Genomic DNA, 8,050 nt, shown 5'->3' on the forward strand with positions numbered 1-8,050 from the left:
TTATTTTATAATCAATCATAATTGTGCTTGTTTTACAGCCTCCCAGACACTTGGATTCGAGAGTACAAAAAAAAAATATTTTTTTTCCACAATATTCCATTTTCAGGCGAGATCTAGACACAAAGCAAGTTTATTAATCCACGGAAAGATGATTTGTTTGGCGCCGCGTGTCAACAAAAACACCGACAATATGAGACGCGAGAGAGCGGCGGGGAAAACATCTCGTTTTCGTAAGCGGTGATAAAAAGCTTCCCCGCGCAATAAAAGGGGAAATATAAAGAGATCTGATCAAACTTGAAGCGAAAAGGGAAGAAAAGGGCGCTCGTTTGTTTCGACATTCACGGGGAGTCAGAAGCAGCATCTTAGCCGGGAACACGTTGCCTAGCAACGCGTCATAAAGAAACAGGTGCCGTTCGACGCGAGGACATAATTGTAACGTTCGCCGGTAGATTGTAAACACGAGCTGCTGTTTGTTAATGTTTTATAGACGTTTGGCAGAGTCTCCGGATCATCTGACTCATCTCTACTAGTAGTACTAGTACTAGTAGTAGCGGTTAGCCTTCACGACTACCTATTTTCCGCACTATACGCACCTTAAATCGTCTCAAAAATCAGCCTTTTATTTGCATTCTTGTTGTGCTTCCTGACCTCCAACTAATTTTATGCAGCGGCTCAAAAATCTGTCAAAGTGTTTTCGTGCGACTTTACTAATCGACCAAGCTTGATTGATCGTCGGGACGTCGCTCGAATATGGGTTTCAACGTTAGAAAACGTTAGATAACTAATCATGTCGTGCTGGAATACAATGTCGTTCCAGCCTCATGCTAACTTTAGGTGTCTGCTATTGCTGGCAACCGTAAACCAATCAGAGAACGGTATGTAGTGCGCTTAATTCCACCATTTTTTAATAACAACTGTGTTTCAACATAATATTAATGCACATTTGTGTGCATGAGGACCCCCAAAAACGGCACTTGTTAGGAGACACGCTTACAAAGTTGAAAAAAAAGTAAAGAATATTTTCCGAGGGAGCGAAGCCAGATGAATAGTTCAACTAAACAGACTGTTTTGTTTTTGCGTTTATATACCGTATGTTTTATCATGCGCCTTACGGTCCGCAAAAAAACGGGAGAAGGTTATTTAATTTTGTGTGTCGTCTCCATGTTCTCCCGCCTGTTTTCTCCTCAGGTTCGAGCCGCGATCCAGAAACAAAGAGTGAGTGATGGTTGGATGTTTCTCTTTGTGACCTTGTGATGAATTGATTATTTTTTTTGTTCTTATTGTAGCTGTAATTATTCCATCTGCAACCGTGTTTTTCCCACTCCGGAAGCTTTTTGACGCAAAGGTTACGGCAGATGTCTGTACTTTTTGAGGCCGATTGGAGAGAAAAGGCGTCAGCGACGTTGGAAATGGGTCAACTTTGCGGGAAGTCGGTGTTTACCGGGTAATAAACCCGGCTCGCTGCTGAGACGGAGAACGGCTCATTATTTGGCAAAAACGAGTCTGGGCTCCGAATCCCATCCCAGCGTGATACTTTTTTTTTTTTTTTTTTTTTTTGTATTTGTAACTTTCCGGCTCAGACTGTCGCCACGGTCCGATAAGTTCCCCCCGTCCTCACAGCGAGCGATTTCCCGACGTCTGGCCGGGGATTAGCTCCACGGATCAATGCCTCCTCCATCATCCTGCCCGACCAGGAAATGAGAAGAAGAAGAACGTCTGAAGGTCAAACTTGCAGATGATAAGATGCACAAAATGTCAAACCTTTTCTGGGATGAAGTTGGATTCGGCTTGTCTTGATGCTAAGCTAGGCTAATCGACGACCCGCTCTGGCTTTTTTCACTTTTTTTTTTTTTTCTCCCTTTGTTAAAAAAGCAGGAGGAAGGAAAGCGTAATAATGCGCAACTTGTGTGTGAATATCGCCCTCATCGCACCCACACTCTGCTTTTTAACTTTATTTCCCTTTATTTTGTGCGATCAGGAAATGGCTCCCAAAAAAATAATTTATAAAAGACTTTGAGATGCACCAGATTGTCGAAGCCCAGTGGACGTCTGGAGCGTATTAATCTGGATTAATTAATCCTGAAAACAGAAAAAGCCATCTGTTACCAGCATGCTAGCTGGCTAGCTGGCTAATTGGCTAGCTCGTTACAAAATGTGCATGGTAGTCATAGTAACCATAGTAAAAATTGTATAGTACTAATGGTAGTAATGTCAATAAAAATAATATTATAGTCGTATTAGTGATAGCAGTTGAAGTAGTTTCCATTTCGAGGCTATTAGCCGCTGCTCTTCTCTGCAGCTAATTTATGGATTTCTAGCGGCTAACAAGCTTCACACCGCCAAATTTAGCCTCATCAAATCGGACCAATGAAATTAGACGTGTTCCAGGCACCGTTAGGGAAAAAGCATTTACATATTTAATTAAAAGATAAAAGCTAATTGTTTTTTTGGAATCCTTAAAAAAAAAAACAACATTTTTTTCAGTGGTGGCGGCTTCTATTCAGTTGCGCCCAATAGAAATATTAAATTAAAGTAATATTGAATGTCTTCACGTACACAATGGGATGTCTCTCCACGTTCAGAAGCTGCTCTGTCATTAGACATCCAGAATATAAATCAACCTCCTGCACGTCGGCTCATTTCCGCCGCTCCAGAAATACGCCACCCTCCCCAAACACACCCTTTGTTCGTTTCTTGAAATCGAGAGATTTTTTTGTCACAGTTTTTGTTTCCTCTGGATGGATTTTTTTAATTCAAGGATTTAAACTTTTATTGTTGTTACACAGAGCGCAATGAGATTTACAGTTAGCAGCTCTCAGGTTGAGTGGAATCAAAAACAGACACAAACAACATGTCTGTTTTGTTTATATCTATTTTTTTGTTGTTGCTATTGTCGCTCTATTTATGTTTTCTCTCTTCCTTTTTCTTTTTTTTTTTTTCTTCTCATTCTGTTGTCCATTCCTATCCTTTGCTGTCTATTTATTTGTGGATGTCTTTAGCTATTTTCTGTCTGTTTATATTTATAGAATCTGTATTTCGAGGGGAAAAAAATTTAAATATATCAGGGACTGGTTAATTTTAACTCAGGTATATTTATGATTCATATTTATTGACACTATAACCGTTAACAATAGCAGCATCTCTGGGTAAGAGATATAAGATTTTTTTTTTTTTTTTTAAATAATATAAAAATGTAAGTGCCTTCTATATGAATATGAAAAAAAGAAAAATATAAAAAGTAAAGATGTGAATAGTGACCGGGCATTTATTGGTCGGTGTTTACGTCCTTCTGCGGTGCCTTTTTTTTTTTTCCCGTCTTAGTTTCAAAGTGTTATTCCAGAAACTGATGTCTTTTTTTGTTTCCTCTGTTCCAAACCGGATGGATTCCACCGTCCGTCGACGTTCCCCGCTCTCATCCTCCACCCGCCCAGAGCTAATATTTCATTATATCGTCTGGAAGGTCAGTGTTTTCACAGCAGCGGAGCGATTCCACCGTCCTGATCGGATGTCTGACTTTATTTCCACTGACGGGTGTTTTTTTTTTTTTTTTTTTCTCCTCTGCTCTGATTTACAGCCTCCATAAACACCCTCCTCCGCCCCCGGGAGGGAGCAAATAGAAAAGACCAGGGTTAATTAATCAGGAAATGCCGTCACGGTTACAGGAACCAGGCTTGTTATTGCTTCCAGTCCAAAGAATTGAAAAAAAGGTATGTATATATAGAGTTTTCTATCAATAACTTGCTGTAATAAGTTCTTGCACTAACTCTGTTTTATCCTTGTTGCTTTCAGCCCATTTGCATCCTGCTTATTATTGTCATCACTGTTTATGTTGTTGTTTTGGTTGTGTATTGTTTTTGTTCTGTTTATTTGAGGATCTCTTTTGCTATATTCTAATCGTCTGTCTATAAGTATATTCATTTTTATTGACACTGCAACCGGTATGATTTTCTCCAATGGGCATCTGTAAAGTTTTTCATATATTCACATTGCTACTTTTCTCATTATTTTCTATATAGGTAGAGTTTTTTTTATTATGATTATACTTTATTGTCTTGTATGTATATTTAATTTACTGTCAGAGCAATGTAAGAAAGAAGTAACAACCACTTAATTTAAGATGTCTATTTAATGGTGTCATCCAGTAACCTTTATCCAGCTGTGGGATTCTCAATATATGTCATTTATGCCATTATTTGTAAAATGTCTGATTCTGTCAAATAAACCCAGAAGACACATCTGTCTGAATGGCTAGAGGTCTGATTTTATGCACAATTTATTGACAAACAAACACTCAAATCTTCTAAAACCAAGACTTTCTGATCATGAGGAGTGGACCGCTGCTCTGTCAAGATCATCTTTTCTTTCGGATGAATCTTTAATGCTCGTACTTGTGAAAATAAAGTGTCCACCCTGGCCGGTGTGGATGAAACCTAAGTCATTTTCCCAAAGCTCTGCATCTTGCCGAAGAAATGACATTTGGTGATTTTTTTTCCTTCTAAGTGCTTTTCTCTAAAAGTAGGGTTGTATACGTGAAACTCGAAAATGTGAAACTAACTGGTTAGCTCAGTGCCATAAGCTTCCGGCACTGCATTTGGAAACCGCTGGTTCGAGTCCAGTGCAGGCCTATATTGGGTTCAAGTCTCTCTTTGCCAAATATATCTAAGCACAATTTTTTTTTTCTCAGTGCTTTTTTCCTCTAAGTGTGACGTTATATAGGAGAAACCCGGATTTCTCTCTGTGACTGGTTAGCGCAGTGCCATAAGCCACTGACGCTGAATGTGATACCGCTGGTTCAAGTCCAGTACCAGTCACACAGCCACATCGGGTACCCGCCCGGTGGAAGGCCGACAACAGCCAGGTCGGGTCCCAAGGCCGACGTGGGGGAGTCAGGCGAAGCAAGGAGGAGGGCGAGAGGCAGACAGGCCGAGATAGGGAGGAGGGGGGGCCCCACTAACCAGGGCCCCCCGGGGGGACTTTGGGGGTAGAGAGAGGGGGGCAGGCAGACGAGCACCGTAGAAACAGCCCTGCTAGAGAAATTTCTAAATTTTACTTTTTGGAAAATAGGGGCCCCACACACATTTGGAGGGGATACATACTTTATTCATTTTGCAAAGCTAGCCAGAGTGCGCACACTACCATGGCACTCTTACAAACACAACTTCTGGCCTCACCACACCTGCAACAAGCACAAACAATTAGAGATGCACTGTCAAACAATACTTTCATTTCAACACATACAAAGAAAACCTCCTCAACTACACAACAATCCATCTTAAATATCAGCAATTAACATTGTGCTTAACACTAAATAACATTATACAAAATTAACAACAACAATTCAAGACATCACTTACCATTATATTTACAAACACTTGGGATGTACATTTCTCGACTCTCAGGACAATCTGAAAAACACAGATTCTCATCACACTTTGCAAAACAAACAATACAATGACGTTCCATCAAGGCTTCTTTTACCTTCAACCTTCTTTCTGGATGCTAATTCACAGTCTGTATCGAAACTTCAGTGGCCAGACATCTTTAGTGACAATTTGCATATTTGACTAATATTTGTGAATGTCCAGATTGAGTCTACTTTTGGTATATCAAGACAATTTTTAGTTTGCCCTTCAAACAGGAGCGTCCCGAGGAATACATGCAATCCATTGAGCTGTTTTACAGATAAGACACAACTACTTCTCTATTTACAGAGACTACAAAGATATATACTATATACATGGACTTGAACCAGTGCCCTTCTGTTTCAGAAGATCAGCCCACTGATGCCAGATCTGGTAAACATAAATCTCCATAAACATTTGCAATATGAAGCAAATGGACTGGGATCCTCCCTGCCAAGCTGATTTGAAGTATATATATATATTGATCTATGCAGGAGCAGAACCTGCTTTGAGACAGATTTTACATCCTGTGTCCAACAGCTGTATAGTGACTAGATTCACAAAGACCAGCTAGTAGACAACATTCCAAGAAACCACATGCATGTCAGAGAACATTTCAATCTGCAAAATAGTTACTCACTGAACCTCAGATGAACTCTTAGACAAGATGTCTACCTCCGCTCTTAAGTCACCTTATAAAATGTATTCACTAAAGCTTATGCTGGACACCAAACCTACCCACCACATCTTCCATTACAGAATTAATCCTGACTTTCACCTCCAAAACATTCCTCAAGGTATCGCCAAGTCACTTCCTGTCAGTACAACTGACTCTGCCAAGTCTTTAGCTTTGCACCTGTTCATCCACCTTCCTTCTCTGCATCAGACTTTCCTTTCATGGCACAAGTTATGTCTGATGCAACTTGTGCATTCATTCTTGGCATTTATCAGGTCCGTCTAGGCCAGGGAGACCAAACAAGAGGAACGGAAGTATCCAGACACAAGTTACAGGAAAGGGTATTTATTCAAAATTGCAAAAAATGGTACAAAGCGGAAAGTCCTTGGCTCCTATGCAGTTTGTGGCTTGACAACCGCTGCCTCCTCCAAAAGCAATTCCCCAGTTCAGAGACGGTGCAGCTCCCAGAGGGTATCTGGCGTCGCCCAGGACCAATAGGGGACGGCAACTGGTTACCATTTACTAAATGCTCTCAGCTGCTCAGAACTACCTGCAACATACAGAGGGAAACAGAGCCACAGATGAACAGACAGTGAAACCGACATACACTGCAAAGAGTTACAACACTAAAGCACTTCCATAGGTTAACAGACACCACTTTAGCAAGCAGACACAAGCGCTGTGCAAAGGAAGTTGCATCAAGATAATACAGCCGTTCCACAGTAATGACCAATAAAAAGTCAAAGAACAGCCAAACACCATTTTGGTTTTCAAAGTTCTAGCAACATCGGCTCTCATGTTGGCAAGTTCTAGGTGCACCAACTCTCAAAAGCTATCTTGTCACTTTAACAAACACATCAGACTTTGTCTACACCTCTGGTACCACCTCCTAGGCAGTATTGCCTGTTTTCCCACAACCTGATTCTGAGCCCTGTTGCAGTTCATGCAGAATACTAAGACTGCATCTTGTCCCTCCAGACAGTTTGCAATAGCAATGTCCAAATGTCTCAGGGCCACTCGTGTCGCTCTACCCTCTCAAAATAAACTGTTTCTCCACCTCACATACATTGAAAGGAGAATCATGCAAACATACCGACTGACATCCAGAGGTGGTGATCCAAACGAAAGCCAAGCATTGCGTTCCGTACAGACGAGCCTGAGGAGTCTCTTGTGAAGGCACGGGGTCACGATCGCCCATCAGAGGAGACGAATCAGCAACACCTACTTGGACAGAAAAAAAAAAAGCAAAAACAGTCTTTGTGCCTCCAAAGATCCAAAAATGGGGAGGAAAAAGGCAGCAAAAACCATGCAGTAAATAAAAGTCAAGCACAACCTCTGGTTCCTTCTTACCTTTCGACTCTAAGATGAAGCGCAGCAACTCAATGTGTGCAAGACACCTCTTGCAATTCCACAGCCGAAAGCGACCATCCAGCACTCAGCAGGTTCTCCTCAGAGCCTCGGCATCTCCTGGAAATGACGTCGCAGCCGGTATAAAAAGGCTGCCATCCTGGCACGGACCAATGGGAGGCCGCGACCAATTAGCATTTACTAAACGCTTTCACCTGCTGCGAATTTCCTACAACACATAAGATCGGATCAACTTTGTTCCTTTATTCCTTTATAACTTTTACACTGGTGTGAAAAAAGGAATTTCCCCTCTGGAGATGAATACAGTGGATCAGATCTTACTCCATGTTGCAGGTGATGTGCAGCAGGTGAGAGCGTTTAGTAAACACTAATTGGTCGCGGCCTCCTATTGGTCCCTGCCAGGACGCCGGGGTTTTAAATACTGGCCGTGACATCATTTCCAGGAAACACCAGGACTCTGGGGGAGAGACAGGTGAGTGCAGTGTGGTCTTGGTTGACCGGGGAAGCACACTTTTGTTTTGTCTTTCAGCTCTGACGCATTAGTTTGGGCTGTGCTCTTGGACTGAGATCTTTGGTGAGTTATTCTTCTAATTGTTTTTGGGGC

General features: G+C 41.6%; 1 long non-coding RNA gene across 1 annotated transcript; it reads left to right on the forward strand.

Moving 5' to 3' along the window:
* Positions 1 to 1,531: 1,531 nt before the first annotated feature.
* On the forward strand, positions 1,532 to 4,235 carry LOC147219716 (uncharacterized). Its single transcript, XR_015108025.1, has 3 exons — positions 1,532 to 3,460; positions 3,575 to 3,707; positions 3,790 to 4,235. It is a non-coding gene; the product is annotated as an uncharacterized LOC147219716 (long non-coding RNA).
* Positions 4,236 to 8,050: the final 3,815 nt, after the last annotated feature.

This window comes from Fistularia commersonii, chromosome 24, assembly GCF_037954325.1.
Source record: "Fistularia commersonii isolate RoL2024-O1a breed Wild chromosome 24, RoL_Fcom_v1.0, whole genome shotgun sequence".
Classification (NCBI taxonomy): Eukaryota; Metazoa; Chordata; class Actinopteri; order Syngnathiformes; family Fistulariidae; genus Fistularia; species Fistularia commersonii.